General features: G+C 49.2%; 1 protein-coding gene and 1 long non-coding RNA gene across 6 annotated transcripts in view; both read left to right on the top strand.

Annotated features, from left to right (window-relative positions):
* Nucleotides 1–23,124, top strand: part of KCND3 (potassium voltage-gated channel subfamily D member 3) — a 140,682-nt gene that overhangs the window by 36,926 nt on the left and 80,632 nt on the right. The window lies entirely within an intron of this gene.
* LOC116798262 lies at nt 3,253–4,586 on the top strand. The gene is made up of 2 exons (XR_004360862.1): nt 3,253–3,432; nt 4,460–4,586. It is a non-coding gene; the product is annotated as an uncharacterized LOC116798262 (long non-coding RNA).

The following is a 23,124-nucleotide window of genomic DNA, read 5'->3' as shown; positions in this document are numbered from 1 at the left end:
CACAGGTTGCCCAGAGAAGCTGTGGCTGCCCCATCCCTGGGAATGGTCAAGGTTGGACAGGGTTTGGAGCAGCCTCTGAGAGAGGAGTCACCCAGTCCAGGGTATCAACAGGGCCCCAGTGACTCAGCAGGGGATGAGGGTGAGGCAGGGAATTTGGGATGATTATTCACCTAGCTGTCAAAAACAAAAATCTCTTTTTCTCTATTACTTTGGTTGCTGGGAGATTTTTACCTCCTCTCCCTGTTTTCCCTGCTGGGACTGGCAGGGTGGGTCTGGCAGGTGCCCAGTCCCAGTTCCCAGTCCCAGTTCCCAGCCCTGGCTCCCATCACCTGTTTGCCAGTGGGAGGAGAAGCAGATGAAGCATTTGACACACTGCAGTGGCAGCTGAGATGTTCTCCTGGACTACACCACCTTTCCAGGTGCTTCCACCTGCCTCCAGGTACTGAGAGGAGTGTTTGAGATAAATTGTGTAAATTGTGGACTCCCCATTCCTGGAAGTGTCCAAGGCTGGGTTGGGGGGCTTGGAGCAACCTGGGCTAGTGGAAGGTGTCCCTACCCATGGCAGGGGGTGGAACGAGATGATCTTTAAGGTCCCTTCCAACCCAAACCATTTGGGGATTCTATAGAGTTAAGGGCATTAAACCAATAATTTATCAAGGAATTCTACACCAAATCCATGGACAGATAAACTGAGAGAATGAGCAGGAGATTCACCATCTCTCAGGCACTTCATCTCCTTTTGCTGATCAATACAAATACTCCTCCTGTCTGACCCAATCTGTCTCTCTCTGCCTGTTGAAAAATTAATGCCAAGTTTTCCACGGTGACAACTGAGATGTGAAATGACAAAAGGAAGGTCAGTTTGATGGATATATTTCTCCATACACTTTTGAAGTAGGTCAGGTTATATAGGACTTGGCATCACTCTCAAAGCAATCATAACTGGAATTAAATTTAGATTTCAATAACGAAGGCGCTCGAAAAAGTCAAAACTCCAGGCCTGGTTTTTTTTGGCCCCTCTTTGCTTCCTGCAAGAGCCACCCCAGGGCTCCAGAGTCCCCTCAAAGGATTGATAACACACAGATAATGCCCATTCACCCAAGAGAGCAGTTTATTTTTCGCCATTATTCTTGTCAGCCTCCTTGGACAAATCACCCCATTTATGTACAACACTTCCATGGCAGCTTTCACTGTCCAAGTGCAGTTTATGTGTAACAAACATAACCTTCCAGCTGCCTCTGCAAGGTGAATAAATACCATCAGCCCCTGCTGCTGCAGCCCAGGCTGTGCAGAATGGGAATTTGAGCTGAACTGCCCAGATGTGCTCGAGAATGACACGACCAGCACACAGAGAGCTCAGTTTCTCCTGATATTTAAACCTGTATCACTCAGAAAACTTTCTTTTCAGGTTCAAAAAGGCTCAGGTTTAATATATACCTGTCGTGGCTCACTTGGCTTGAGCTGGATTCACAAGAAAAATAACAAACCAGTGCAAGAAGTTTGTGTTTCTCAGTGTTTCAACCCACCCTACAATAGAAACCCTGAAAGAAGAGAGCCTGACCTAACGAGATTACACAGGTTACTATTTTTAAAGCCAGCTACACCGAGGAAGAACAGAAAGAAAAGCCCATTACTGGGTGATAAATAAAATAAAACTCATTTTCCAATGCATTCTGTAAATCAGAACACTAAAAAGAACCTCCAAGGCTGTATTAAAGCCGAGAAAAAAACGTAACGTGAAATCAATGTTAAAGGCCATCTCAGCATCCTTTTATCTAACCAAAATTGTAAACACACTGCTCCATTCCCAAAGCACAAAAATCCATTTACACTTTGCATACTTGAAAAGAGGTCTAATGCATTTTGAAAACCTCAGACTTAACTGCGTGTTTCTGCCATTTAATACAACGAGGCTTAATAAGATTTGCAGGAGGCACAAAAAGGGAAAATCGAGCCCTAAAGATGAACACACACATTTCAGGGTCCCAGCAGAGAGAGGCAAAAAAAAAAAAAAAACAGTGATGGGGAAAATGTAACAGCAGGAGGGATCAAAGCAGGATAAGGGATGACCAGAAAACACAGGGATATTTGGGAAGCACAGACTCAGCACTCAACTCCTTGCAACAGTTCTCTGAGCAATTAGCAGATGATTTGTAGCAGTGACAGAGAGCCAGTTTTCAAACCCAGTTCCCAGAAGGATGTTATTTTTGGTGGATAACTGAATTCCAGAGCTACACAGGTCATTTTAGCTTTGGGCAGCACAAGCAGACAGACAAACTGTGCAGGAAAAGGTGGCTTGGGCTGCACAGGTTGGTGCTGCTCCGGTCAGGAACACGGGGACAACCTCCCTGGAGAGGCTGGGCCATCCTCAGGGTACTTACATCTCTCCATCCTGCTCTGGTCACTGCTCAACAGCATGGCAGCACTTCTAGCTGAGAGGCACGAGTTTAAATTTCTGAATACAGCAAGAGAAAACCCTGAAACCACACAGACATGAGCTCAGAAAGACGGGTCTGGAGACATCTAAGAGTTGGAGCTGTTTGAAGGGCCGGGTCCTGCACTTTGGCCACAACCCCCTGCAGCCCCACAGGCTGGGACAGAGGGGCTGGAGAGCAGCCAGACAGAGAGGGACCTGGGAGTGGGGATGGACAGGGAGCTGAACAGGAGCCAGAGTGTGCCCAGATGGCCAAGAGGGCCAATGGATCCTGGCCTGGCTCAGGAACAGTGTGACCAACAGGTCCAGGGATTGATTCTTCCCCTGGACTCAGCACTGGTGAGGCCACCCCTGGAGTGCTGTGTCCAGTTCTGGGCCCTCAGCTCAGGAAGGACATTGAGGGGCTGGAGCAGGTGCAGAGGAGAGCAACGAGGCTGGGGAAGGGACTGGAGCACAAGTGCTGTGAGGAGAGGCTGAGGGAGCTGGGGCTGTTCAGCCTGGAGAAGAGGAGGCTCAGGGGAGACCTCCTCACTCTCTGCAACTCCCTGACAGGAGGGGGGAGCCAGGGGGGGGTTGGTCTCTTTTCCCAGGCAACCATCAGCAAGACAAGAGGGCTCGGGCTTCAGCTGTGCCAGGGGAGGTTTAGGTTGGAGATTAGGAAGAATTTCTTTCCAGAGAGGGTGCTCAGCCATTGGAATGGGCTGCCCAGGGAAGTGGTGGATTCTCCATCCCTGGAGGTTTTTAAGCTGAGACTGGATGTGGCATCAGTGCCATGGGCTGGGAACCACAGCGGGGTTGGATCAAGGGTTGGACTTGATGATCTCAGAGGTCCCTTCCAACCCAGCTGATTCTATGATTCTGTGATTCTATGATTTATGAAGTCATCCCTGTAACCAGCCATCCACCATCCATGGACTTATCCCTCACAGTTACCCAGCAGGTTTTGATCTCTCCACTGACATCTGGGTGTCCTACAAAGGCTGCAGAAGCACTGAAGAGTGAGTTTGTGGCCTTAAAACCGTCCTGAAACTCTCTACCCTGTTCCCAGCACTTAAACTCCCACAGCCTCTTGAAGCCCACGATGCCAAAGCATAAACTCAGGGAATATTTTTCCCTCTGCTTAAAATTAGAGAGGCAGACATCAAGCTTGGTTTAAAGTGGTGTACACACAGCAGAAAGCTGAGAGCTTACCCACAAGTGGTCCAAGGCATGGCACAAACTCAAATGACTCAACACAACAGATGCTCTTTATACCTGTCTGACTTTCTGTACAACGTGTGCTTTGATCCAAAAGCTTTTATGGCAGTGCTTGAGCCAAAGATCACTGGGGAAAACAGAGCCCTGTTGACTCCAGAAAGCCCTGGATCAGGCTGGCAGAGGGAGGAACTGAGCATCAGGTCTGGAGTCAGGAATGTAAAATGCACACGCTCAAAATTAAAAATATGCCTCCTGTGCACTCACCCTGATAAGTTATGTTAATTCTCCCCCTCAAAAATGCCTTTTAGCATTGGGAACACGGGGTCACCCCAGGAAAGCCCTGCCCGTGGCTTTGACCCCCCTCTGGACATCACGTGTTGCCAAGACAACCCACAGGGAAGGAGCCCTGCTCTGGCTGCATCAGTGGCCTGAGGGAAGGGGAAGGGGTTGAGCAGGCTGGGAGCAGATTTCCTTGGAAAAATCAGAGAGTGACTTCGGAGGGAGTGATGAAATCACCAGGGATAACATTTGTCCTTTTTTCCCATTGCTGCAGCGTGCCAAATTCCCTGGTTCCAACACACAGTTCTGAGCTGAGCAAATAAATCCAGAAAAACCTGGGATCCCCACTGCAAACTGCCCTGAACTGTGCAAATAAACCCAGAAAAACCTGGGATCCCTGCTGCAAACTGCCCTGAACTGTGCAGATAAATCCAGAAAAGCCTGGAATCCCTGCTGCAAATGCCCTGCTGAGGAAAGAAACCCACTGGGGCTTCTGCACCTTTGCTTTCAGTTCTCTTGAGCATTTCCTTCTCTCTCGCCCATCTCCAGCCCGTATCCAGCAGGTGTTTCCATGGCAACGCCGTGTAAAGCCATCCTTTCCCCCTGACATGGGAGAAAATGTTGAATGGCTGAAAAGAACTGGCTTGGGAAAACCTGGAACTTCCAGTAAAAATAGGCAAGACAATAATGGGAGGTGATGGTGGAAAAGCTGCCCCGGGGGCTTCAAACCCCTCGTGGGGGTCTCTTGGAGCAGCTGAAGGCAATTTGTTGTTTCTCTTTGATGAGAAGAAAGAAAGGGGTTTGTTTTCTTGTGAGATGTGGAGCAGCCCTGGCAGTGTTGTCCCTTCATTCAAGGGGACGTTCCCTTCCCCTCTTAGCAGGAAGTCTCCTAATTCCATTTTATCCCATAGAAATGATTCTGAGGGACCCAGAAGGCCAGGAAGGAGCAGCGGAGCCCCAAACTCTCCCCTAAGGAATGGCTTTGCTTGAAAGCCTATAACTCTTCCAGTAAATCAGTGTAATTTGTGCTCTGATGTCCTGCACGGCTTTACAACAAGTGACAAATCAATCATTATCCAAACATCCTTTGATAATCAGTGTGGTTCCATTAATTATGATAAATGCTTTCAGCAGCTGCAGTATGTGGACCTAATGCATAATTGCTTGGGAATCATATTACCCTACTTTTCTCCTCACTCCATCAAGTACAAAGTCTCTCCAAAAACTGCCACACTCCAGCAGCTGAAGGCAGAGTTTACACAATCCACTCTTGCAAGGGTTTAATTGGAGCAAATGCAGAGTCCATTAGTATTAGTGTTATTAAATATTAAGTAATATTCCTTGAAAAGGGCCCATTACAGCTTTACAAATTACAAATATACAGGAGGACTCTCTCAGTCTCCTGACCCGGGGGATTAATTGGAGCAGTTGTTGCACAGCAACACGGTGCAGGCGATTAGGACCTCACCTAATGAGCAGCACTGCATCCAATTGGAATTGCAAGGAAATTTAGCCTGGCAGAATGCAATTACTGGATTTTAAACCTGATTGGATCAAAGCCTGGCCGTGTCCTTCAAAAAGTGCACCTTTAAGGAGAGGGGAAAGAGCCCCAGGTGAGAAGGGGCAATTCCCACCGGTCTTAAGGACACGAGAGGGGAAGGGGCTGAGAGGCCTCGAATTAAAGGGACAAATTCGACCAACAGGTCACTGGATGCACCTTCACATGATTAAACATGATTCAGGGCCACAACACATCCCTGGGAGCAGGAGTTCAGCTGCCTTTTCAGAAAGAGCCCACATTTCTATCGAAACCCAGGACTCGTCGTCAAAATAAGACGACGTGAACTTAGAAAAGGTTATAATTCTTTTCAATTCACAGAGAAATGGCCTTGGTGGCAGGTTTTTCCCTTGTTCAGGGTCTTTTTTTTTTTTTTCCCATTTGTCACTGGGAGTGACAGGATGCTGAACTGGGTGGATTTTTGGAGCTGCTGCTCACGAGAGCGCCTGTGCTTTTATTCCCTTTCATCCCGGTGAGCTCAAGGAGTCAGACCTTGGGTTTACATCCATCAGCAGGGAGCTTTAAGGGAGTTTTCCAGGGGATTTGGGTAAAGCAGAACAGCTCCATTAAATCGTGAGGGGAACCAAACCCCTGCCTCTCAGCTCTTCCTGCAACATCTGTGTTATTCCTGCAGTAACTCCTGCTGGGAAAAGTATGTTAAGATCGGTTTTAGGAGGGGAAAAAACTTAGTTGTTTGAAAAGTTTCAAGAAAAGTGGGCGTGGAATAAATATTTGGATAGATCAAAGCAGCACAGGGAGGGGGCAGGAGCAGTTCCTGGGGGTTCCTCATCTGGCAGGGACAGGGAAGCAAAGATGAGGGAGCAGCTGGGCAGGAGCCTGGAAATTTTAGCACGGTGGGAAATCTTAGGGAAAAAAATGTGCAGGAAGGCTGGAATGAAGGGTTCAGCTGAATTGCAGCCTGGCCTCCCCAAAAGAATCAGGAAAATCAGCATCCAGACCCCAGACCAGCCAGGTCTGAGCAGGAGCCTCAAGGAAACTCCTGTGGTGCTCAGTCCAGCTGGGAGTGCAGTTGCCCTGGGAGGAAGGACAACAATTGTCACCAAAAAGCAATATTTAAAGCATAAAGACAAGCAGAAATTCTGCTTAGAGGACTCCTTAGAGTGGATTTTTTCCTCCCTAGAATTTGACTTTTTAAGACGGAATTTTCATGAAAATAACGAGGGCTGTATAAATTGTGAGTCTGAACATCCTGTTCCCGGTGCTCTGCACTTCCACACATCCCTTTACAGGTAAAGGGATCCTCCTGTTTGGATGCAGGCAGAAGGAGATTTTGCACAGGGATTTAGAAAAAAATTGATATTTGTATTTTCAGGAAAAAAACCCCTTCAGAATAAAGGAGACAGAGCAGACACAAACCTGAGGAGACTCCTGAAGCACCTCCGTGAGGTCCTTTCTGCTGATTTTCACCACCTTATTCTCTAGTCTTTAACCAGAGCCTTTCATTTTCTCATCTACACGAGTTCTCCTGAGGAATCTGTGTCCTCAGATCCTCAGGGATCCACCCTGGTGTGTCCCCACCTGTCCCTTTCCTGCTTTCAGGGATGTACATCAGCCCAGTTCCAAGAGCTTTTTAGCAAAGAGGGGTTTAACTCTGTATTTTCACCAATTTTCCCTAAACCTTTTGGCATTTAATGATCTGAAAATAAACCCTCTTTTGTATTTGATGTGGTTTCGGAGTCTAATTTAGAAATGGTTTGAGAAGAGCTTTTTTTCTTCCTTTTTAGCCTTTATATCAGTCATTTCATCTGATATATGATAAGCTCAGATGAGTTTAAACTGATTCATCCTATTTTGTAATGTTTAAATGTACTTTGCTGGAGCTCCATCATAATGTCACACACTTTTAAAATGAATAATTCATCCTGCCCACCTTTTCTGAAATGCCAAAAGGATACTGAGCCTTACCAGAGAGAAGCAAATACCTTTACTTTAAAAGTACACAAGGAAACAATATAATTTAAGAACAAATACCAAGCCTGGCTGCACCAGTGCAGATCTCAATACTCTGATCCCACCTGGGAGAACAAGCTGGAGCCCTGAAGAGAGGGAAGAGGTGCTTTTCCAGGGAAGGGTCAGCTCTGCAATAGGCACTGATGGCTCTGGGCTTTCTAAAGGGAATCAAGGAATATCTGGGAATCAGTGCCAGGCCCAGATAAGAGCCTGGGAGCAAAGGCCTGTCAAGGAGCTGTGTGAGGAAGGACATTGATTTTTCTCCCCGTGCTGGCACAGGCTCAGGGAGAGCTTTGGCAGTTCTATATTTAGCTGCTGGATTAGGTACCTCACTAATAGCCAGGTAGAGCTTTGTCAGTTCTGAGCCCAGCAGGGATCAGGTTGAGGCTCTGGAAGGGATGTGTGTGGAACCGCTGTGTGCCGACCGGAATAAAACACTGGGATGGGGAAAGGAACCCGGAGAACTTCCAATAACAGGCAGCAGAGCCTCCCCCAGCTGTGGAGCACCAAGATTTCCCGTGGCCACGCTGCAAGGGCCCACTCTGACCTGGTGACACCATCTCCCACCCCGGGGCAGGGGGCAGGTGGTCCATGGGATGTTCGTCATTCCCAGAAACAGCGCTGAGCTCCCTGGGAACAACACTGGGAACTCCCCAGCCACAGGGATGGAGGAAGATGAAGGGAGCAGGAACCTCACCCCGGGTCTTGGGGGAAAGAGGGTGTGCCAGGAAAAGGGGCACAAAGATGACTGGAGTGATGGAGAAACTTTCCTCCCAGGAAAGGCTGGGAGAGTTGGGATTGTTCGGCCTGGAGAAGAGAAGGCTCTGGGGTGACATCAGAGCCCCTTCCAGTGCCTAAAGGGACTCCAAAAGAGCTGGAGAGGGACTTTGGACACGGGCCTGGAGCAACAGGACAAAGGGGAATGGCTTCACATGGACAGGGGCAGGGTTAGATGGGATACTGGGAAGGAATTCTTCCCTGTGAGGGTGGGGAGGCCCTGGCACAGGTTGTCCAGAGAAGCTGTGGCTGCCCCTGGATCCCTGGAAGTGTCCAAGGCCAGGTTGGACAAGGCTTGGGGCAACCTGGGCTAGAGGAAGGTGTCCCTGCCCACGGCAGGGGGTGGGATGAGATGAACATCAAGGTCCCTTCCAACCAAACTGTGATTCACTGATAAGAAAAAGGGGTCCCAAGCCCACATTCCCTTGGATTACACATTTTACCTTAATTCCAGAGCAGAAAGAAGCATCTCACTCCTTCACCGCTGGCAGGAGTCACTGCAGGACTGACCCTGCTTTGCTCACAGCCCTTCGTGTGCCCGGCAGGAATTTTCTGCAAATGTCAAACAAATCCCTTTGCCCCGGGGTAGCTCGGAGGGAAAGGCAGGAGGCTGCACTGCTGGCAGGGCAGAGGAGTGAGCAGGGCCATGTGCCAGCACTGCCTGGCCTCCAGCAGCCCCCTGTGCCTCGTCCCAGCCCATTTCCAGCCCCTCAACACCCATAAACCCATCGTTCCCCAGCCCCGGTATCCCAGGGCCTAAATCTTAATTTGTGTTTCATAAATATTTGATGCCGGGGTATTTTTACTGAATCACAGAGAAGGCAGGAGATGAACTCTCCACTGGAGATACTAAAGGCATCTGATCACTTCTGCTGAGCATTTGCAGCACTACTGGGTGTTATCACTCACCACTTCAGACACTGCCAGCAAGAGCAAGGCAAGGACAGACCTGTATCACACAGCCTTGCTTTTGTGCAGACAAGGCTTTCAGCAAGCCCAGATCACCTCTCCAAAGTTAGGAAAAAGCCTCTCCAAACACCTTATGAAACTGGAATAAATAAAAATTAGAGCAAACTAAAAAAAACCCTATAAAACTCTGTAGTCATTTTCCATCAAGGGCCCCAACGCTGCTCATCAAACATTGAAGAGCAGTCTGGGAATATCTGAAAAAATGACCTCATTGTCATCCTTCAAATCTTCCCTTCAAGCCTCAGAGCCCAGAGGTTCTTGTGAAAGTACACGAGATGAGTCTGGAGTCCTGTGGCCACAGGTTTGCACTTTCCCCAGTGGTTTTTTCACTCCCAACTTTCTTGTTTTATATGGTTGAAATGCAGAACAAATGATTGGCAGAACCCCTGGACATTCACCCAGGCTCTTTCTAAAGTAACTTGTGCAGGGAAAGGGAACAATGAGATGTTTGGTTTTAGTATCAGTTGCAAACCTCCCAGAGTTTTAACTCTGGGAGATAAATAAATCAAAAAAAAGCATAGTGGACATGCTGTGGACATTTCCCAGATAGACCTAATTGTCAGCACATTTTGGGGCAGGACTAAGTGAGAAGTGTTTAGACCTCAGCTGAGGAATCTGCCAGTGATGCCTTGAAATGACTGAAATGAAATGATTGAAATAAAATGACTGAACCTTCATTGGTGGCTAATTAATCTCAGGGGGATGATTAGGAGCACTCTGAACCCTGGTGAGAAGTTAATGGGTGTGGACTCCCATAAAAATAGAGTAGGAAAAAACAAAACCATCAACCAGAAGCTGTGTCCTGATCTTGGGCAGAGAGGGCTGGGGAGGGTGCAGAGGCACAGTCAGAAAATGATGGTTACAGAGAGCTCTGGGCAGGGGCTGCTGGGGTAATTCCTGTGGGATTGGGTTGTTTCTGACTTGGTACCTGGGCACTGATGAACCAGAGCTCAGGCTCCACACCACGGGGATGAGGGAGTGAGGTGGTTGCTGAGGGTTCACAAGGTTTTATGGTGTGTGAACAGACCTGGGAGCTGCTGCAAAAAGAGATTCTGACAGGAGCCAGAGTGTGCCCAGGTGGCCAAGAAGGCCAATGGATCCTGGCCTGGATCAGGAACAGTGTGGCCAACAGGTCCAGGGAAGGGATTCTGCCCCTGGACTCAGCGCTGGTGAGGCCACCCCTGGAGTGCTGTGTCCAGTTCTGGGCCCTCAGCTCAGGAAGGACATCGAGGGGCTGGAGCAGGTGCAGAGGAGAGCAACGAGGCTGGGGAAGGGACTGGAGCACAAGTGCTGTGAGGAGAGGCTGAGGGAGCTGGGGCTGTTCAGCCTGGAGAAGAGGAGGCTCAGGGGAGACCTCCTCACTCTCTGCAACTCCCTGACAGGAGGGGAGAGCCGGGGGGGGTTGGTCTCTTTTCCCAGGCAACCATCAGCAAGACAAGAGGGCTCGGGCTTCAGCTGTGCCAGGGCAGGTTTAGGTTGGAGATTAGGAAGAATTTCTTTCCAGAGAGGGTGCTCAGCCGTTGGAATGGGCTGCCCAGGGAAGTGGTGGATTCTCCATCCCTGGAGGTTTTTAAGGTGAGACTGGATGTGGCATCAGTGCCATGGGCTGGGAACCACAGCGGGGTTGGATCCAGGGTTGGACTTGATGATCTTGGAGGTCCCTTCCAACCCAGCTGGTTCTGTGATTCTGTGATTCTATGATTCTATGATTCTATGATTCTATGATTCTATGATCTCCTGCTGGGGGACTTCTCTGAACCCAGGGGCTTAAGTGTGGAAAACCCCTTCCTCCAGAGCCCTCTGCCACGGGCAGATTGTGTCTGTGCTGCACAGAGGGAATCAGGGATTCACAGCATGGTTTGGATTGGAAAGGACCTTAAGGATCATCTCGTCCCACCCCCTGCCATGGCCAGGGACACCTTCCACGAGCCCAGGTTGCTGCAAGACTCATCCAACCTGGCCTTGGACACTTCCAGGGGTGGGGATTCCACAGCCTCTCTGCACAGCACCCCTCAGCAGTGGGGTCTTTGGTAAAGGGTGGGAGGGAGAAACACCTGAGCAAACCAGACACTCAGTGCTCTGCATCCTGCTGCTGCAGGTGGCCTGTCTGCTGCCAACCCTGCTCCAAGTGAAAAACGAGCCTGTCTCATCCCTCCCAGGGGCCCAGACACACCCTTGGGAGGGAAATTAAATCTCCTGCAGCTCCTTTGGGACACAGCCCTGCCTCCCCAGCATCCTGTCATCTCCAGGCTTGTCTGGCCCACTTAGGAGGAAGCACTGGGGACCTGACTCCTGTCCAAAAGTAAAATCAAAAGGCCATATGGTGTAGGTTTAAGCATTTGGCTACTGTTTGAGCTTGGGAAGAGCAGACAGCAACTAAGATTTGGATGCCAGTGAAAGCTCAAGGTCCAGCCACAGAAAGTCCATTCCTGGGGGATAAGACTTGTTTAATGTAACTAAATTACCCTTCCATGGCTTCACATTCGTTGGAGGAAATTGTGTGTGATATTTATCTATACCTGTGTCTATATGATTGAACAATGTTCTTATAAAGACTAAGCAGCAGATCAATGGGGAGATGTCCCTTTCCTATACAATCCACCCCTCTCAGAGCAGGTTGTTTATACCTGGATATGACAGAAATCCATTCCTTTTGGATGAATCAAAGTCCTGCCAAGGGCTGGGCACCTCGATGCCCAGTGGGAGAAGCAATGCAGAACTCACAGGTAAACAAACAGAAGGTGGGCCATGGGAGATCAGGAATTCATTAACAGCTTTTAAGGCCAGAAGGGAAATTGTGATCACCCTGGGACTGGCTGTTCGGCAGCAAAAGGCCAAACACCCACGTACCTGTAGCTCTGCCATAACCACAATGGGCTCGTGACTAATTTGCTCACTTTTGAAAATCAGTCATGTCTTCTATCAGGTTCAGCCCCTCTTTTTAACTGTCATTATTTATTCTCCCCACAATAATCTGAGGGAGCATGAGGAAAGGGAGGCTCCACAGCTGGCCAGGGAACAAAAGCCAGCAGCAGCAGCATCCTCCTCTCACCTCGTGCCAAGCTCTGTAACATTTTGTCACCTCTGCTGTGTTCACCACAAAAGTCATAACTACAATGGGCTCATGACTGATTTGCTCACTTTTGAAAATCAGTCATGTTTTCTATCAGGTTCAGTCCCCCTTTTTACTGTCATTATTTATTGGGTGACTCGATTTACTCCTTTCCTCCACCCCAGGCTGCCAGGGACATTTCCAATAGTTTCCAAGAAATATTCTCTGCTCCAAAAGCTTCCCCTGTTCAAGAGGAGAGGATTTCAAAGTAGGAGTGACCCACTGTGCTGATGAAAACCAGGGGCACCCAGACTGACTCCTGAACCCCCCTGAACCCTGTTCCTGATTCAGCAAAGCAAATCAGCATTGATTTAAGCAGTGCTTACAGTAAAGCAGGTGCTTAAGTGCTTTCCTGGATGATGACTGGGACTCTGAGGGCCTTGATGGATCCAGCCCAGCATTTCCCTGTGGCTCTTAAGTCTCTTCTGTTATGTTTTGCTATAATTCTGTCGCTTCATGCAGAATATCCAGCTTTGTCTCTCACCAGCCATCTGCAAAAAGTAGCCCAATAAAACCCTGTAATGATGTCTCATTGCAGAAATCTTTCCCACCATCCATGTTTTGGGCACCTTTGGCCTCACCTCCCCCATAGCAAATGACCTTTCCTGCACCTCATGGCTATGGTCTGTTAACACCAAGTTTTACATTGCATTCATATTCCCTGTGACATGACTTAAAGCTGAAGCAAGACAAGGGCAAAAGGTCTAAAAAAATCCAGTTATAGCTTCTTTATGAACGATGATTCCACTTAAGAACTGGAAAGTACTATTCAAGGGAGGATAAAAGATGCCCTCCATAGGAACACATAAATTTAGGAAAGGACACACAGCTTTCATGACTCACGGGAGGATTTACTATCTCTACTGTCTCTTATCACTCCAGTTTAAACCTCAGCTGTTGCAAATGATTTCAAATGAAATTTCTGGGGTAGAAATATGCAGAAAATGAGCCCCAGTGCTAAAGCAGGGGCTTGGCTGTGTGGAGCCTACGTGACCACAGGATCCTTGTGCCTCAGCAAAGGTTGTGAGTCATCCAGCTGCTGCTGGAGTAAGTTAATAAAAGAGAGAGGGCAAACATCCTGTTTTGTTCTTAATTCCTATCATTGACTAAGATGTAGCTTAATTAACCAACCTTCTCCCTGTTGGACAGTCTATCACCACTTCCACATGTGAGACACTAGACAGGATCACAGAATATCCTGAGCTGGAAGGGACACACAGGGATCATCCAGTCCAGCTCCTGGCCCTGCACAGGACACCCCAACAATCCCACACTGTTCCCAGGAACGTTGTCCAAACACTCCTGGAGCTCTGGCAGCCTTGGGGCTGTGCCCACTGCCCTGGGGAGCCTGTTCAGTGCCCAAACACCCTCTGGGGGAAGAACCTTTTCCTGAGATCCAACCTAACCCTGTCCTGGCACAGCTCCAGCCCTTCCCTGGGGTCTTGACCCTGCTCAGAGAGAGCAGAGATCAGTGCCTGCCCCTCCACTTCCTCAGAGCCATTAAATACTGTTCTTTATACTAAAAAGCCACATCACAGCATCACCACAACAAGTGAACCTGCAGTCAGTGGTCCAGGCAGAAATGGCAAAGATGCAACAGGGCAGAGAGGCTGAGGTACCCCCTCAGCTCTAGAGCTTGTGTCTTTCTCACTCATAAAGTGGCATCAAAACTGTGTGTGGAGCAGAGCTAATTCTTGCTGAATCATTCCAAGGCCTTTTTCCTGCTTCTAAATTATCCTTAACCCGGCTGCTCTCCTGCCACATGCACGAGCACACAGCATTTCTCAGCTAAACCACAAAGCAGGCAAATCCTCATCTGTGAGCTGCTGTCAGGCTCTTCCCTGCTAATATTCCTGGAGCCTGTGACTCCAGTGGGATGCCTGGCACCCCCAGCTGCAGGGGAACAGCTCTGCTTGCTGGGATTCTGGGTATCCGCTTGCCTTCCAGCTGGCAGGTATTTCACAGAATCACAGGAGAGTTTGGGTTGGAAGGGACCTCAAAGATCATCTCATTCCACCCCCTGCCATGGGCAGGGACAGCTTCCACTAGCCCAGGTTGCTCCAAGCCCTGTCCAACCCAGCCTTGGACACTTCCAGGAATGGGGAGTCCACAATTTACAAAACTTCTCTCAAACACTCCTCTCAGTACCTGGAGGCAGGTGGAAGCACCTGGAAAGGTGGTGTAGTCCAGGAGAACATCTCAGCTGCCACTGCAGTGTGTCAAATGCTTCATCTGCTTCTCTTCCCACTGGCAAACAGGTGATGGGAGCCAGGGCTGGGAACTGGGACTGGGAACTGGGACTGGGCACCTGCCAGACCCACCCTGCCAGTCCCAGCAGGGAAAACAGGGAGAGGAGGTAAAAACCTCCCAGCAACCAAAGTAATAGAGAGAAGGAGATTTTTGTTTTTGACAGCTAGGTGAATAATCATCCCAAATTCCCTGCCTCACCCTAATCCCCTGCTGAGTCACTGGGGCCCTGTTGATACCCTGGACTGGGTGACTCCTCTCTCAGAGGCTGCCAGGGAATTTTGCCATATGGCAACAAGGAGATTTGATTAGTTGACTGTTTCCTATTTGTTTTAATTAGTAGTTTATTAGCCATATGTTAAATTGCACATTTCAACCACTCAGCAGTGTTATTGGAAGTCACAAAGTATCTGGATGGGGCTTCTGTTGCCTCCTGAGCCATGTGGGTATTTGCTCTGGGTGTAGTGTCACCTGGTGGGTGGGCAGAAGTGCCCTCCCTTGTCCCAGACTGTCCCATCTCATCTCATTTCACCTCTCCTTGTTGTATTTAATCTCATCTGCCACCTCTGCCAGCACCAGGCACGGGAGAAGGTCAGACCTCTGGCTTCCTCCCAGAGCCACTTGTCACACTGGAGGATGCTGGTGGCATTCCCAGGCTCTGGAAGCCCTGCTGTCACACACAGGGGGACCTCCAGGGAGAGCCTCCCTCCCAGAGGGGTGATTTGGTGCTGCTCTATCTGAACAGCACGTTAACAGGAGCTGGAAACCTCTGTGCTAATCACCCTGCAGTGTTTGCACCTCTTTGTTTCTGCATTCCCATCAATCAGCCATATAAAAGTTAATGGGAAATAGATAAAGCAGGTCATAAACAGCAACAGCAGAGCTTCATTTTAAACCTCACTACAATATCCACAAGGGCCTGAGAGCAGTTTTCCCTCAGCAGAGGCTTTTATTGCAGGCACATTCTGGCACCATGGATTTCACCAGCACACAGCTCTTTCTAAGAGCAGCTAAACCAGCTATTAAACAAGTCCCAAACACCACCCCACTTCTTGTCAGGAAACCATTGGAAAGGTACTTGCAGCAGGTGACTGAAAACACCACCAGAAAGTACTGGGCACCTCAGGAAACATCCCATTGCCTTTCACCACTGTCACATTAGGTGTCAAAGTAATTGCACAGAATTAAACACCAAATTCTGGTTTACTGGCCAGGCTCATTTATTTAAATTTGTTTTCTTTCTTTTCTCTTTTTTTTTTTCTCCCCTGAGAGAACTGTGAACATCATTTTATACCATGCTCTCAATGACCTCTCCACGACTGGTTCTCTCCTTCACATTAAAATATTTTGTTTCACGTTTGCACCTTCTCCTGGAAGACATCTTTACAATAGGTTTTCCATAGATTCCCATGTAGTTTAGAAATTCAGATTCCTACACGTTGGGGTTGACTTTGTATCCCATTTTCCCCCCATCAGTTCAAACTGCAGTAACTTCACTCTTTCAAACACCGTCTTTAATCAACACGTTCCTCTGATCTGCTCCTATGCACCTGCTCCCTGTGTGGGCTCAGATCAATTTTTAGATTCCAGTGACTGACACATGTTTAAAATACCTTTCAGCTGCAGGTTGACAATAGATCCCAGGTACAGATTGGCAAGGGCAGATGATGACAGCCCCAAACCCACCCACGCTGCGGAGGCCACGCCGGGGGTTGGGAGTGAAGTGCTCACCCCCACGCTGTGATGGGAGCAGGGGGGAGACTCCAGCACCCCCTGGGTGCTCTTAAAATCACAGAATAGAATCCTGAAGGTTGGAAAAGTCCTCCAAGATCATCAAGCCCACCCTTTAAGCGAGTTCCACTGCTCCCACTGAACCACATGGCAAAGGAACCACATCACTCCTCCAGCCCAGCAGAGCCAAGGGGGCTTTCCAGGAGCCCAGGGCTGAGCACAAAGCCCTGACTTTATTAAATAACCCTGAGCAGAGCAGAAATGCTGCTTTTCCATAGCTCAGCAACAGAGTTTCTTGAGGAATGGTGTCCCACTGAGCAATTAATTAGTGCTTCACACCCTCTCCCCAGTTTGGGGGGCTCTCCCTAATAATGTCCCCACAATAATCTGAGGGAACATGAGGAAATGGAGGCTCCACAGCTGGCCAGGGAACAAAAGCCAGCAGCAGCAGCAGAATCCTCACCTCGTGCCAAGCTCTGTAACATTTTGTCACCTCTGCTGTGACAAAACAGAGGTGTTCACCACAAAGGCATCACAAAGCACTGCTGAGGGAAGGAGGTTTTGATTAGCAGGCCCTGGAGAGGGAATTGTACCCAACAGTGAATCCTGGAGCTTGTTGACATTGTTCTTCCCTTGGTCACATCAATCCTGCCAGCCCAAGCCCAGGTGCACTGGCACAGAGGCAGCTCCTGTTCTGCAGGAACCAGCTCCCTGCTGGGTTTGAAACACGGCTCAGCTCACAAACATCCCTGAGCCCTTCCCAGCTCCTGTGTTCTCTCAGGTGGCTCTGACCCAGCTCTCTCTGAGCCACTGGAATAGCAGCCCTTGAATCATAGAATCACAGAATCAGCTGGGTTGGAAGGGACCTCTGAGATCATCAAGTCCAACCCTTGATCCAACCCCGCTGTGGTTCCCAGCCCATGGCACTGATGCCACATCCAGTCTCAGCTTAAAAACCTCCAGGGACGGAGAATCCACCACTTCCCTGGGCAGCCCATTCCAAAGGCTGAGCACCCTCTCTGCAAAGAAATTCTTCCTAATCTCCAACCTAAACCTCCCCTGGCACAACTTGAGACTGAGCCCTCTTGACTTGTTGATGGTTGCCTGGGAAAAGAGACCAACCCCCCCCTGGCTCCCCCCTCCTGTCAGGGAGATGCAGAGAGTGAGGAGGTCTCCCCTGAGCCTCCTCTTCTCCAGGCTGAACAGCCCCAGCTCCCTCAGCCTCTCCTCACAGCACTTGTGCTCCAGTCCCTTCCCCAGCCTCGTTGCTCTTCTCTGGACCTGCTTCAGCCCCTCAATGTCCTTCCTGAGCCGAGGGCCCAGAACTGGACACAGCACTCCAGGGGTGGCCCAGGGTCAGTGTGAGCAGTGCCAGGCTGGGGTGGGAGCACAGGTACCACCACCCTCTCTGTGGCTGCAGTGCCTGTGCCACACTGGGCAGCTCAACACACCTCTGGAGATTGAGTTGCTCAACGTTTTGGGAAGCAGGATCCCCCAAACCCCGTTCTGCCCATGGTCTTTCCCCACAAAACAAATCCCACCATCCCACTCATCTGCTTTGCCCTGCAGAGGAATCAGTGACGCTCCTCCTGCAGCACAAGATGCTCATCTGTGCAGAGGCAGTGAGACAAAACTCCCTCTAAGGAGGGAGGAGAATCTTTATGTTTACTCAGCCCGGCATGTGAGACATGATAATGTCACTGGTCATGTTAGTAAACACTGACAAATGTGACACAACGTGCAGTTGATCCTTGGAGCCTGCTGAAACCAAATATTCTGTCTGATTCGGTAACAAGAACAGAGAGAAACATGCTCTGTGCCCTCCGTGGAGTCATATTAAATATTTAAAGTTACTCACTGAATACACACAGGGTCTGAACTTCCAGCTGATCACTGGAACACACAGATTCTGGGGGAGAATGTGGAAAGGCAGGCATGCCAGCAGCTCCAACTGGGTGTGAACGACTGGAAGCTGTCCTTCAGCTGGGAAGTAAGACAAATGAGTCTGTATTAAAGCATCAGATAAGAAAAGATGTTCCCTTTATTAAAAAATAGCAGTACATTCTTTACATTTAGCATAAAATCTGCTGTAATTACCTAGCAGTTGGAAAGCAATTTGCAACAGGCTTTATTGTTCAGCATCTGTACCAAATTCTCAGGGAAACATCCACCAGGGAATAAAGGAAAATGAGATGTGCCACAGTAACTACAACATTTAAACGCTGGCACAATGGAAATTTCAGGGAGGCTTAAACGAGCTCCAGTGTAATTCTACTTCTGTGTTGCTGTTTTTGTTTTGTTACTTAAAGGGCTCTGGGTTTGACTCCAGCTTCTTTCTCTCCTGTGTACACACACCCACCAGGAATGCTATAATCCACACTAAACTAGTTTTTTTGTGTAACAAAAGAAATATAATTGTCAAAATTAAAGCTAAGTCTATTGAAGCCACAGAACAAGAAACATTCTGGCAGGTGCCACCACCAGGACTCGACTGTTAATCAAGCCTGTACCTCTTTGGGTTTAATTTCTACAAGAAAGGGAAAAGGTAGTGACTAAAGGCTTGCAAATTCATCCCAGCATCCCAAGAGTAACTGTTTCATCCAGTGGAGGAAACTGGAGCTCACACAAGGTTTTGTGGATGAGGGAAGGTACATTTTACTCCTGCTTAGCCTGGTATAAATCTGGCCCCACTTCAGCATGAGTGAGACAGGCAGCTGAGCTGGGATGGGAATAAATCACTTCAAGTTTGTACCAGGTTAAAAAAAAAAAAAAGATAGGAAGAGTTCTAGTTCTGCTCTCCTCGAGGCAGGAGTGCACACATGAGGCCATCAGGAGTTCCAAAACCTGTGCCATGCAGGAAGAAAACACAATCCTGATGCTCTCCAAGCAGTTCCAAACTTCCCAGGGGACCTCACGTGTCACACAGTGAGAACCAGGAATTTATCAGATGCCTGTTTACTCCTCATTTCTTTCTCTTTTCCCTGATTAAATAACATCCCTCCTGATCTAATTTTAGACCATCAAATAAAACAGGAATGGAAGGAAATTCAAGGAATTGCAAGGAAACATATACTCTTCTCTGTTCCAGCCCAAAGCTGAACAGCACAAACAAATCCATTCCTTTTGGCAACGAGGATGTGACTGTGAGAGGGCTTGGAATTAAGGAATACTAACAAATTCCCTATGTCCTTCTCCCAGCACAGGATGATGTTTCAGAACCCTGCCTCTTTGCTCCCCTGCATTGCCCTGCCCAGTGTGCCCTGGAGCCTCCAGGCAGGTTATTAGTCTTACAAAGTGCACAGGATTAGGAGCACGTCTTTAAGCTCCACAGGCTGAGTTCTGCTCAGCGTGATTGCGTGGATACAAATGAGAGCAGAGCCTGAATCTGGATATTTACAGCACCCTGCAATTTGCTTTAACACGCTGACTTCTGAGGGGAGGCGAGTTCCACGCCGAGGAAGTTAATGGCTGTGTCCTCACTCAGATCACAGCAAAAGCACACTCCAAGAGGGAAATCAAAGTTGTATTATTGGGCAAAAAAATAATTCCCCTTGTTCGAGAGGAAAAGGAAAAATTCAACTAATGTTCAAAGAGGCAACGGAGATGTGATGACAAGAGGGATGGGACTGTGCTCCACGGGCTGGGAAGAAAGGCAGGAATAATAGAGAGCAAGGAGAATCAGACAGACATTTACAGAAATCCTAGACTTTATTCAATGAATTATTTAAAGTCTATTTCTGATCTGGCACAGGAGGTCACTCGATCTCCAGAAGGGAGCAACGGGAGCCCCATCACTGCTGCCATTCAAAAGTCCAGCGAGCAAAGGGATGGGAAATACACGGCCCAGATCCATCACCTGTGGCTCAGGGAAAGGGCTGTTCGACCTCAGCAGACTTCTTTTCATTTCAGTATCACAGAATCATAAAATCATAGAATGGTTTGGATTGAAAGAGACCTTAAGATCATCTCATTCCACCCCCTGCCATGGGCAGGGACACCTTCCACTAGCCCAGGTTGCTCCAAGCCCTGTCCAACCTGGTCTTGCACGCTCCAAGGATCCAGGGGCAGCCACAGCTTCTCTGGGCAACCTGTGCCAGGGCCTCCCCACCCTCACAGGGAAGAATTCCTTCCTCATATCCAATCTGTCAGTTGGAAGCCATTCCCCATTCTCTCTTACAGGCTCCCAATCAGGTCACCCCAAAGCTTCTCTTCTCCAGGTTGAACAATCCCAATTCTCTGTGCTGTTTGCAGCCCTGAGCTGGTTTCACTGGGTGAATCCTGACACCTCTGTACCCATCACATGGGGCCCAAAGCTGGGCTCAGCTTCTTCGTGTCTGCTGGCTTAGCTGTGCCAGCACAAACTGAGAGCATCGAGCTGGATGAGGCCTTTCAGACCTCCCAAAATAACAACCTGGTCCTGGAAGACTCATCTTAAGCAGACAATACTGAATGTTGAAGAGGAAGGCTTGATGGTATCCAAAACCTCGGGAGTTTATCCCAGTGTACAAACACTGTGACAGGCAAACTTTGTGCTTATTGCAGCCTTGTCAAAGAGTGGGAAAAAAGGGTGGAAATACGAGTTGAGAGTGATGAACTACATCACATGAAGGTTAATGACTTTAATGACTTAGCCAAGGTCTCACACAGTGTAGCACAGCAGTAATTTGGGAGTGCTGGTGTCCCACCCCAGTTCCACTGTGGTAAGATCATCCTTCCTGCTTTGCTCCAGCAAGCACAGACTGATTAATGGGAGACACATCTCCCCCCCACACACACCCTGAGAGCTGCTGCACACCTGACAGCTCCAGCAAGAGCCCTGTTCCCAGCATCTGAGGGAGTGCAGTGCCTTTGTAGGAAATGGAAAGTGTATTTTAGGACCAAGGTTAGGACCAACAGCCCAGTTTTCCAGGTCCACTGGGTGAGCAGAGGTCGAAGTCATCCCTCATTTGCCAAACAGCCTCTCTGTCCCCCCACCTTTCCCAAAGTCAGGCAGGTGTTTAGTCAGTCTCTCTCCAGACTCTCTTTGCTTTTCTGTCCTACAAACATCCTTGACCACTAAGAGAGGACTCTAAAACCCTGTGCTTGGTTTACCTTGTTCAGCACATTCTTGGTGGCTGGGTCTGCCCATAAATAACCAAACTGCCAAAGGTGAACGTGGGCAGCCTGGGATGTGGGGAGACAGAGGGGGAGAGTAAGTCCTGGGCAAGGCTGAGGCACACAAGCTTCTCTCACTCTTATTCAATCACAGCAATTTCACCTCTCTGGGAAGAAGGGAAAAAGCTTCAAGCATGAGATTATTACATTTTGTACATTACACCCTGATAGGAGCTAAAAATAGGCTCTGGCGGTTGCTAAGTGCGTTTCAAATGGCTTTCCTTAGAGGTAAAAATGGGATTTTATTTGAAAAAGCAGAAGGTGGGATTTATAACATCTTGGGAAAGAGCTGAACAGAAAATCTCCAGTTGTCAGAATGGAAGGAGAAGGGAGTTTTGCTGTTCCTTTTCTTCTCGGGAAAGAAGGCAAGAGGTGTTTACTGGAAGACTGTTTAGGGCTTCCAGTGCACCTGCAAGCTCCTGGCCCCTCCCTTTACACAAAACCACAATGTTTCTGCAGCTCCTACCACACCATGGGACACATCTGCCTCGAGGGACAAATAAAAATAGCTGTACAACCTCCAGGAGTTGCACTTAGGGGAGTGAAAGGGAACCAGAGAGTCCTTTCCCTTCTTCACAGGGTACAGGCTGAGTGTGCAGGGCTCTGGGACAGGAAAACCCTCCACTTTAGCCCAAAAGTCATGGTTGGAGCCTGAACCACTGCCCCACTGCCAGGGAACCTTCACCACACCAGGGATGTGAGCAGCTCTGAGGCTTCCACACAAACTCCACTCTCTGGCGCTAAGCTGGGGGGGAGTTTCCATCAGCTGGAAGGCAGGAGGGCTCTGCAGAGGGACCTGGACAGGTTGGAGAGTTGGGCTGATTCCAACGGGATGAGGGTCAACCAGGCCAAGGGCCGGGTCCTGACCTTTGGCCACAACAACCCCCGGCAGCTCCAGGCTGGGCCAGAGGGGCTGGAGAGCAGCCAGGCAGGAAGGGAGCTGGGATTTGGGATGGACAGGGAGCTGAACAAGAGCCAGAGTGTGCCCAGGGGGACAAGAGGGCCAATGGATCCTGGCCTGGATCAGGAACAGTGTGGCCAACAGGTCCAGGGAAGTGATTCTTTCCCTGGACTCAGCGCTGGTGAGGCCACCCCTGGAGTGCTGTGTCCAGTTCTGGGCCCTCAGCTCAGGAAGGACATTGAGGGGCTGGAGCAGGTCCAGAGAAGAGCAACGAGGCTGGGGAAGGGACTGGAGCACAAGTGCTGTGAGGAGAGGCTGAGGGAGCTGGGGCTGTTCAGCCTGGAGAAGAGGAGGCTCAGGGGAGACCTCCTCACTCTCTGCAACTCCCTGACAGGAGGGGGGAGCCGGGGGGGGTTGGTCTCTTTTCCCAGGCAACCATCAGCAAGACAAGAGGGCTCGGGCTTCAGCTGTGCCAGGGGAGGTTTAGGTTGGAGATTAGGAAGAATTTCTTTGCAGAGAGGGTGCTCAGCCATTGGAATGGGCTGCCCAGGGAAGTGGTGGATTCTCCATCCCTGGAGGTTTTTAAGATGAGACTGGATGTGGCCTCAGTGCCATGGGCTGGGAACCACAGCGGGGTTGGATGAAGGGTTGGACTTGATGATCTCAGAGGTCCCTTCCAACCCAGCTGGTTCTGTGATTCTATGATTCTATGATTCTCTGTTTGACCCCGTGGCATCACGAGAAGGGCACATGTCAAACACCCACTGCAGCTGGGACAGCTCGCTGAAGGTGAA

Source organism: Chiroxiphia lanceolata, chromosome 25 (assembly GCF_009829145.1).
Source record: "Chiroxiphia lanceolata isolate bChiLan1 chromosome 25, bChiLan1.pri, whole genome shotgun sequence".
Classification (NCBI taxonomy): domain Eukaryota; kingdom Metazoa; phylum Chordata; class Aves; order Passeriformes; family Pipridae; genus Chiroxiphia; species Chiroxiphia lanceolata.
The sequence above is the reverse complement of the archived record's forward strand: the minus strand, read 5'-3'. Positions and strand labels throughout refer to the sequence as shown.